Here is a 9,642-nt window from a genome sequence, read left to right on the forward strand (position 1 = left end):
TGCATGTGCCTATAATCCCAGCATCTTGGGAGGCTGAGGCAGGAGAATCACTTGAACCCAGGAGGTGGAGGGTGACAGAGTGCCGAGATCGCGCCACTGTACTCCAGCCTTGGGTGACAGTGAAACTCCATCTCAAAAAAATATAAAAACAAAAACATGCCTTTTTCTTATTACAACTCTGTTGCTGACTACGAGGTCTGCTTTGATAGTAAACAAAAGACACTTTACAATAAGGTGACATTTTATTATTTATACAATAAGGAGACTTTTATGTTATTCAAAACACTTTTTTAAATACTGAAAAAGTTGAGTACACCAAAGCCGAAAAATGGCTCTGCTATACACTGCACAGCATTATTTTAGTCCCTGTATTTTGTATCTGTACAGAAAGCATCTTCAAAATGCATTCTAATCACATTGTACACCTTTACCAATTAGTGTCAATACATAAAATAAAACTGGAGAATACAGCTTGCATTTGCAAATTAACTGACAAAGTAATTAATTTCACTGGTTCAGTAAATTTAAAATATAGTTTCATAGGACTTCTTTGCACATAAAATGAAGCAGCTTTCAAGGTTGTTATGGTCTCATACTGCAAAAAAACCAGTAAGTACATTCACGATCTATGTTAATAAAGTAGTAAATATGTCTTCATTCAGTTTTATTTACATCAATATGTAGTTCAACTAAAAAGTACTTTTAATTGTGATATAGTAGTCTTTTTAACACATACAAAAATGACAATTTTTTATATATAATTTAAGCTCAAAATCACAATTATCTCAAAATATTAATTACAATACAGCCATTTCAGTTAAACATGTTGTGATTTAATTTTTTTTATAAAATGGTAAAATTGTATTATTAAAGTAAGCAATTTGTCTTGAATTGGCTAGAGTACACCCAAGTAGAAAACCTTAAACGTTAAGAGGTGTTTCCTGCCCCCTCCCACCCAAATTTGTATACAGCCACCTAGGCTAGCAAAGAGACAGAAAAGGCCCCAATTTATAAAGATTGAGCCTCTTTTGCTATACTGCTGTGGCTTGTTGGTTCTTTCATAAAAGCTTTACAAGGGGAGTGTCAATAAACTATGCAGTGAAATGCATGCATTAATATACAATATGTCTATGTAAAATGTCAATGTTTACTATTGCACATAAAAGATTCACAAAGACTGCAAAAGAAGTCATAAAGAAGCACTTTCTCTACCAGTCGAATATTGTAAATTTGAAAACGACTTGATAATATAATGGGATTTCTTTGAAATCAGATCCCAATTCAAGTTTTTTCTCTGGGTAAAGGAGCTCTGGTTACGTGGCCTTAAGATGTCACTGTTGTGCTGCACATATGGTAGTGAAGTCAGATATCATTAAAAAAAAAAAAAGTCTAGAGACTATCTTCATTTTACTAAAGTAGTGACCCAAAGTTGGATCACTGCTTAGGAATTGTTCTTAAACTTACAGAAGAGTGAAATATTTCACTGAATTGTATGACCTGACATGAGAAAAGGAACATTTATGTGTGTGTGTTTGGCATATGGAAAAATACTAATTCATATAGGTAGAATTAGAACTTCTTTATAGAGCAGTAAAAGGATTATGCCCCAAAATAACTGAGGTCAAAAGTAATCAATTATCAAATAGTTTAGGAAAAAATAATTTTCATAGATACTTAAAAAAACATCCAAAACATAATATCTAGTATCCTTTTACATACAATTTTTAAGAAACTATCTGAAAACCTACCACTGTCTTCCTTCAGAATTGCTTATGTTAGTTTAATGTTTATTTTGTGAATAGAAAGAGCCTAGTTCATGTTATGGTTTTCTTATATATACCTGGTTGGGGGAGGAGCCCTTGGGCAGTTACAAAGTGGAAAAAATAAAACTGTAGTACTTTCAATAACCGACAGTAATCTTGCAGTCATCTCACTTTTTTCAAGGTCTTTTGTGGTGGTCTTTAAAATTTACAAACAGAATTTGGTAGATTTACTTCTAATTTTCCACTAGTAAAAAATTTCTTCTTCATATGAAGACAATGTCATTATCTCTAAGCTTCCTTTAGTCCCTACCGAGTACAAAGAGAAACTTGATTGGCTCTTCAGACAAAAACTGCCTGGTTTATCTGACTATCAATTACCTTTCTCTTCATTTCAAACAGAAAATAGGCTTACATTTTCAAGGATGAACGTGTACTTGAGGATGTTCAAGAGAAATGCCCAAACATTATGAAGCCGAAGTATTAAACATGCATTGCATTCCACTGACGCTAGGTGTCATCAAAGCTAAAACCAAATTTTCTAGAGTAAAACTTAACATACAACAGTCCTTACTGACCTGAACCAGATGCCTTTTCCACATTCAAGACAAATAAAGAGTCCTCTGAGTGGAAAGACTATAAGTATTGAAAATAAAAATTATTTCAACAATATATTCTGAAAATCAATGACCTTTCTAGCAGATATGGGAGCTGCTTTATGTTGTCTGCCTGAGAGTTTCATCTTGCTTTTCCTATGGACTTTCCCAAAAAATTACATAAGATTTCCTGACTAAATAAGACACATTCTTTAGTAGAGGGTTGGGGAAGGGTAAGAGGAATGGAGAGATATAAAGAAATACAATGTGATTTCTTTTGTCCATTTGTCAAATGCTTTCCTTAAGCTATTAAAAAGGTCAATTGACCTGCATACCTGGGCTTTATTTAACCTCATTATTTTAGCTGTGCAAAACAAATGTGCAAAGAAAAACACCTCCTATGTATGTGTGCCTATACATAGACACAAAACCTGAGTCGCAATAAAAGTTTTTAATATAAGAAAGCTTTTCTTAATATAGGAAAATAACCTTTAAAGAGCCAAAAATATCTTTGTATAATATAAGCAGCTAACTTTAAAACTTCCATGTACTTAAGTATCACATATTTTATAAGATCTAGCAAAAAAGGATCACTTACATTTGATAATTTTCTTAAGTATAGCTGAGATAACCACATTTTTATTTCTAACATGTATTTTCATTCCCCTGAATTCATTGATTTTTTTTTTTTTTAAAGCACATTCAAATAAGTCCTGTTTAATTTCTGACAAACAGTTCCTGCTTGTTTCTAGATATTGAGGACATAGGAAATTTAGGATTGCTAGGCCTATAATTTAGTGCCAAGTCGCAATGGAATTCCAAAGTTCAAAACAAAATATGTCATTTTATTAAGAGAAACATTATTTGCAAAAATATTTGTAGACAAGAGTTGGGCCAAAGTCTGCATGAAGCTATTCTTCTCTCATTTGCAGGCTCCCTTTCTACTGACTGTTAACTCTTAAAAACCCTTTCTTTCTCCATGCTCCATTTCTTTATTTTTCGGTAGGCTTCATACCTTTTTCATACTTGAACCCTGAATGTTCCCAACTGAATGAAGCTCCCTTGCTCATATGCAGCCACCAGTTACAATGTCCTCTTTTCTTACCTACATCTTTGTTAGCTCTTCCTCTTTATGAGCTTAGAACTCTGGGATGACTCCTTGGCCTCTCCTCTGCCACTTAACTACTCATTAGGGGAAAATCTGCTTGAATGTTCCATTGCCTTATTAGACACTGATTTAAGGCTCAATTCAGGACATACTTATTCCCTGGGCTACACCTTAGATGCTAACTGAGGAAAGTTTATAGAAAAATGACTGAAAATTGCTTCTCGATGCTACTCCCAGTGGTCCGTGTCATTAATTACGCATTTATGTCAGTTAAGTTGCTGATACTTAGGGAGAATGTAAAGCCGTCTGAACCAAAATATTCAGTCTTTGCAGCTGTGATTGGACAGGAGGGCCTTTGAATACTTGGATCAGTAGTTAAAAAGATACTGGGCAGGGCCCTTGAATGCTTTTCTTCTCAAGCCTAGTTTGGGAATAAGGTGGAAAAGGCATGCGAGAGAGTAAAGGATTAGAGGCATTAGCCAAGGGAATTGTAGTCAACTCCTGACTTTTTATATGATACTTGCCTGAGGATCACCAGAAGGATTTTGTCCTGTGCAGAAGACTAAAAGCAGAGTCATACTTTCTCTGCCAACAGACTTGTTGCCATGGGAACCAGTGCAGAAAAGTGAAAATATGACAAGAAGCTCAGGATTAAATGTAGAAAATTGATAGGGAGTTGATTTCTACATGGCAATTTAAGCATTGAGGATTTAAAGAAACAGGATGTTCCTTATGTGGCCAGATCAATGAAAATGGACAAAATGACTTGCCAGTAGCTGGCCCTAGGAGGCTGAGGTGTGAAAAATGCAGGGAGAAAGTAGTAAGCATACTGTGGTTTGGATAAGGGGAACTTTGTAAAATCTAACTCCACTCCTGATGAGGTTAAGCTTCCAGTCCAAATGTTAAAATTAACCGTAGGATCAAATATACCCTTTGGAAAGGCATGCCCATGCTTAGCTTGATAAAAGCAGCCTGATGTAACAATTTTCTTTTCACCTTTCCAAAACCAGCACATACTACTCGACAAGATTATTGCATATCTAGTTTATTATTGCTTGACGCATCTTTTCAAATACTTAAAAACAAACAAAAAAAACCCCCACCATTTGCAAATCTATGCCTCCCTTCCCCCAATAAGGCAGCTATTGTAAGTAATCTAGAATTAAGTTTCTCATTAAGGAAATAATTATTTTACTTCACGTGATACAAGTCCTCCTTGTGTACCTTTCTCTGTCATTCAGTCAGTACTTAATAATAAACTGATCAGTTTATTACAGGATTCCAGGAAAACCTTTAACAAGGATTTGGAGTTTCAGCCTAATCTAAGAAGGACTTACATGTTGTATTTTCAAAGGCTCTAGGAGAATGTACCTGCTGTGTCCCCGAAGCTTTCCTGAAAACCTACAATTAATGTCTCATTCCTGTGACTTCAGCTTTGGCCTATTTTGAAATGCAGTTGCTCTAAGGAGATATAGGAAGGTCACCCTGTAAAGGATTTGATTTAACCCTTCCTGCAGAGCTAGTTTTCAAATAGTAATGGCACGCTTCACCTGATGTCCTCTTCTTCCCTCACCCACAAAGGAAAAACTAAAAACATAACGTCCACCTAGGCAATGGGTAGGGCTAGAGGCCAGGAAGTAGGAGACAAGCCATTATAGCATAGTAGTCTTTGGGGTACATCTGAATGCAAATGGTCTGAATAAAATAATGCTTTGCGCAGTGTTATGTACACTGGACAGATTTCACTAGACATGCTTGTTTCTTTCTCACTTAGGACTTTCTGATCTATTTGTCAAAGTTCCTTATTGAAGCTTTTGACAATCTCAAGGGGTTATTGAAATGTCAAATACTCATTAATTTCCTTAAATCCAATAAACACCTGAATTTTCTATCACTTGCTGTTTGGAGGCCAATTTGATAATACATGCAGGACCCTAAACAGAGGTTTGAATACTGTGATATTGCTGACAGAATTCCTTATATCGATATTCTAGTGACTTTCAGGATTGGAGACTTACGTGCTTGGTTTTTGCAGCAGGAAGCATTAGAATAACCTGATGTAGGACTAATTGAAGCTACATAAAGCATTGCTTTTTCCTAAAGACAGGTAAGCAGATCTCTTTCTTAGATTGGCAAATAAAGCATAATAGGGTCTTCACAAGCAGCTAGGCCTTTGAATTTAACATATGATAGAGACTGCTGCTTTTCATTTCTAACATGATCTCTTTAAAATCAGGTAGCTAATGTCTGGAGGAAGACTAGCTGGTCAGGATTAAACTAAGAATGATTAGCTTTTGTTGTGCCTTGGCACTGATCCTCTCACTGGTAGATCATACCTTGGACAAACGAGCTCCTCCACACAGAAAGGCCACCAGATACTACTGTATTGAATGGTTTTACTATATCTATGCATTCTTCAGATAAAAATCTAAAATAGTTACAAAAAATCTCATAGGGTATTGAGAATTTAAATTTGGCTCCTTGAAAATTTTTAAACAATTTGATTAATCCTCTCAACTTTCTACGAGGTTGTATAAGTGATTATTTGCTATATCATGTACCTTAAAGAGTTATAGGCATAACTTACGTAGTTTCCCTTAGTTTATCATATAGCTCAGTCACAAAAGGACCAATATCCCTCATTTTAGAATATTTATTGCTTTCTACTACCACAAGCATTTGGAATTTTAAAAAAAGACTTTTAACTAGCCGGGTGAGGTGGCGGCGCCTGTAGTCCCAGCTACCGGGAGGCTGAGGCAGGAGAATGGCGTGAACCTGGGAGGTGGAGCTTGCAGTGACCTGAGATCCGGCCACAGCACTCCAGCCTGGGTGACAGAGCGAGACTCCATCTCAAAAAAAACCCAAAAAACAAAAAGACTTTTAAGTAGAATAATGATGTCTGTGTAGTAGGCACTGTGCTTTACAGAACTGATATTTTTTAAAAGGTGGCTTCTCCATGTTGACAACTGAATATACGAAGATACAGAGCTTTTTTTTCAATACCTTTAACCTGGATCTCCAGTAATATGCCCACAACTGGTACTTGAAGGTCAGGAGTCCTTTGATTAAGTATTTACAGGCACAATCTCCATTTTCAAATGTAAGCATGCTGCACAATCCATTGCATATTTTTAATAAATTCACATTTTCTAAGTTGATGCGCCATGACACTAAGTTTCTACAAGGAAAAACCAAACACTTCATCACAAAATGGCAGCTAATTTTCCAGACCATAACTGAACTCATACACTTTTTGAACTCAACTTTATTATACAGTTGCTGTTCTACATCTAGGCTAATCCTGAGTGAAAAATCTTTGATTTTAACCTCTAAGAGCAAGCAAAAAGTCTGGGATTTTGTTGGAAATAAAGCCATATGGGCTATTAATATTCTCTTGCTGGTGTAATGTAATCTCTAAAGAGATTCTTCCCTTAGAATAAGTTGTAAGGATTTAGAGGCTACACTACTTAGTGCTTAGAGAGGCTGCTAGGGCAGCTGTAATTGTCAACATTGGAGAACTCTTAAGCGAAGGCTCTGGCTGCATAGGCCATGTCAGCATTTCGGCTGCCTGTCTAAATGACATGCATGAGACTTGATCTGTGTCTGCATAATTCCAGGCATTCTTTAGTTTTTTTACTTCCTAGAAAACGTTATCTTATGGGTTGTTCAAGTTGTATTTCTTACTGAACTCTAATGGGTCCTATCAGGTACTTAAACACAAAGCAACCCCCAGTAGTGGAGTGTTTGCTAACAGTAAAGAGTGTAACGTTTTCCTTGTATGTGTTATGACAAGAGTTAAAGATATGCAAGTCCACCGGATGTTTGTACATTTTTCTTACGTGTTTAAAACACAAACGCATTATTTTAAAGCTTTCAAGGGACACTAACGGTTAACTTCTCTTTTTTCCTCAGATTGATCCCTTTAGGTGGAACAGTAAGCCTTTGTTATCAAGTCTTAAGATGAAGTTCCTTCCTCCAGAAAGAAGGAGGTGCCCTTGATTCCTGCAAGCCGCCTCTGACTTTGACCCAAAAAGGCCACTCCTCGGAAAGACAGAGTCAAGGAAAGTGGAAAGCTCGAGCTTAGCTAGTCTGTTACTATCTCTCCATGATATGATTTATTCAGGATGATATTGCAGTTATTTATGTCCCCACTGTCACCTGAGCCTTGTCCTTTTTGACAAGATATATATATAGATACACACACACACACACACACACACACACACACACACACAAGGGACAAGAACTTTCCTTCCTGAGATAACAGAAATACGTTCCTTAGGTCATATTATAAAAGCAATAGAGCCGAGGATGGTGGCTTATGCCTATCATCCCAGCACTTTGGGAGGCTGAGGTGGGAGGATCACTTGAGCTCAGGAGTCCGAGACCAGCCTGGGCAACATAGCAAGACTGTCTCTGCAAAAAACAAAAAAAACTAGCCAGGAGTGGCGGTGCATGTCTGTAGTCCCAGCTACTCAGGAGGCTGAGGCTGGAGGATCACTTGAGCCCAGGTGGTCAGTGCTGCAGTGGGCCATGATCATGCCACTGCACTCCAACCTGGGTGACAGAGCAAGACCCAGTCTCAGAAAAAAAAAAAAAAAAAAGGGCACTAAAAAGCAATAAAGCAGAAAGGAAGCATTTGCCATTTTACTAAACTATGAGAGAAAGCGAGAATACAGTGTTCTCGCCTCATATTTTGTACCTACACGATAGCATTTATTAGACTTTGTGTGTGTCTCCCTGCTAGACTGTTTCTTGAGGGGCAGGAACATGGCTTATTTATATTTGTATCTTCCATTGTTCTTACAATAGAATTTTGAACATAACCTTTTGTTCATTAACATTTGTTGATTAAATTGAATGCACAGTGAGAAAAAGACAAATCGTTTTAACAGTTTAATATTTTTTTTTTAAAAAAGGATAAACATATAGATTGGCTAGAGGACAAACCTTAGAATGGTCCAGAGGCAAACTTACGAGAGAATTACTTAAACATCCCTGTATTCAAACCTACAGGTCTGGATGAATATTCGAAATATGAGTATATATTTTGGGGTATAGGTGAACCTGCTGGGCATATTTATGGCAAGACCAAGCAAAAGAAGAAAATATAGTCCCTTCACTTTGAGTAGTTTATGATGACCTAGGGCCCTAGGTGACAGGGATAGTAACTATCATTTTTTGGGAAATATGTGGAAATGCAAAAAAAAAAAAAAAGTGCTTGATGAGATATATAGACATACACACGCACACTCACACACACACACAAACACACACACACACACACACACAGAGATATTCCCAAGTTTGAATTTCTCTGGGAAACAGCCACAAATGGCTGAACTGTTTGCTAGCAACATTCATGGCTTTATAAAGAATATAGCAGTGATGTTCTGCTGGAATATCCATCTTGATCATAATGAGACTGTGAGAGCCTAGCAAGTGCAAGACACCTGTTGCTTAGTTGAATGATTCTACAAGTACAGCTGAAGATTTATGTCCCAAAACTGACTATCAAAGATAGCTGGTTTAAAACAATCAAGACAGACAGTGAACAAGTCCCATTCTCTAAAAGTGATTTTTTCCTCCAGGATATCATCATCCAAACTATTCTTGCCTTGTAATATTTGTCTATACTGTCTGTCTTGATTGTTTTAACAATCTAACAACTTTCTCTTTTACAGATTTCTAACAACTTTCTCTTTTTCTCTTTTACAGATTCCAGCTTAATCATCATCACTAAAAGCGAAGTCTTGAATATGACAGTTATTCACTTATTTGTCAGGGTGGTGACAAAATTGGACAACCAGCACCCTTGGGTTGGGGGAGGGGAGGCGTGCATGAAATATTTCAAAAGGATCTCAGTGCATTTTAAGTGACAGCTTCTCCTGCTTTCTTCTATTCACGCAGCTGCTGGGGGTCCTGCACCCCAACCCAGCCTAGATGATATTTCCATTTGTTGTACCTAAAAGCAGAGCTTCTCAACCTCTTTACATCATGACAGAACTAAAAAATGGTGTTTGTTCTACAGTATGGCACGGAGATGAGTAAAAAAGTGAAAAGAAGAAGCCACAAGCCCCTGTGCTTTGAGGAGATAATCATAGCCTGCTCCTGGGGAACTATGCTAGTGGCTGGATAGCAAGCACTGAGCTAGAGGTTGCTCCCAGGACTAAAAAAT

The 9,642-nt window shown here is 37.0% G+C and overlaps 1 long non-coding RNA gene across 1 annotated transcript; it reads left to right on the plus strand.

Annotated features, from left to right (window-relative positions):
• Positions 1–18: 18 nt before the first annotated feature.
• Positions 19–7,725, plus strand: LOC111541050. Its single transcript, XR_002731158.2, has 2 exons — positions 19–5,571; positions 7,377–7,725. It is a non-coding gene; the product is annotated as an uncharacterized LOC111541050 (long non-coding RNA).
• Positions 7,726–9,642: the final 1,917 nt, after the last annotated feature.

This window comes from Piliocolobus tephrosceles, chromosome 1, assembly GCF_002776525.5.
Source record: "Piliocolobus tephrosceles isolate RC106 chromosome 1, ASM277652v3, whole genome shotgun sequence".
NCBI classification, from domain to species: domain Eukaryota; kingdom Metazoa; phylum Chordata; class Mammalia; order Primates; family Cercopithecidae; genus Piliocolobus; species Piliocolobus tephrosceles.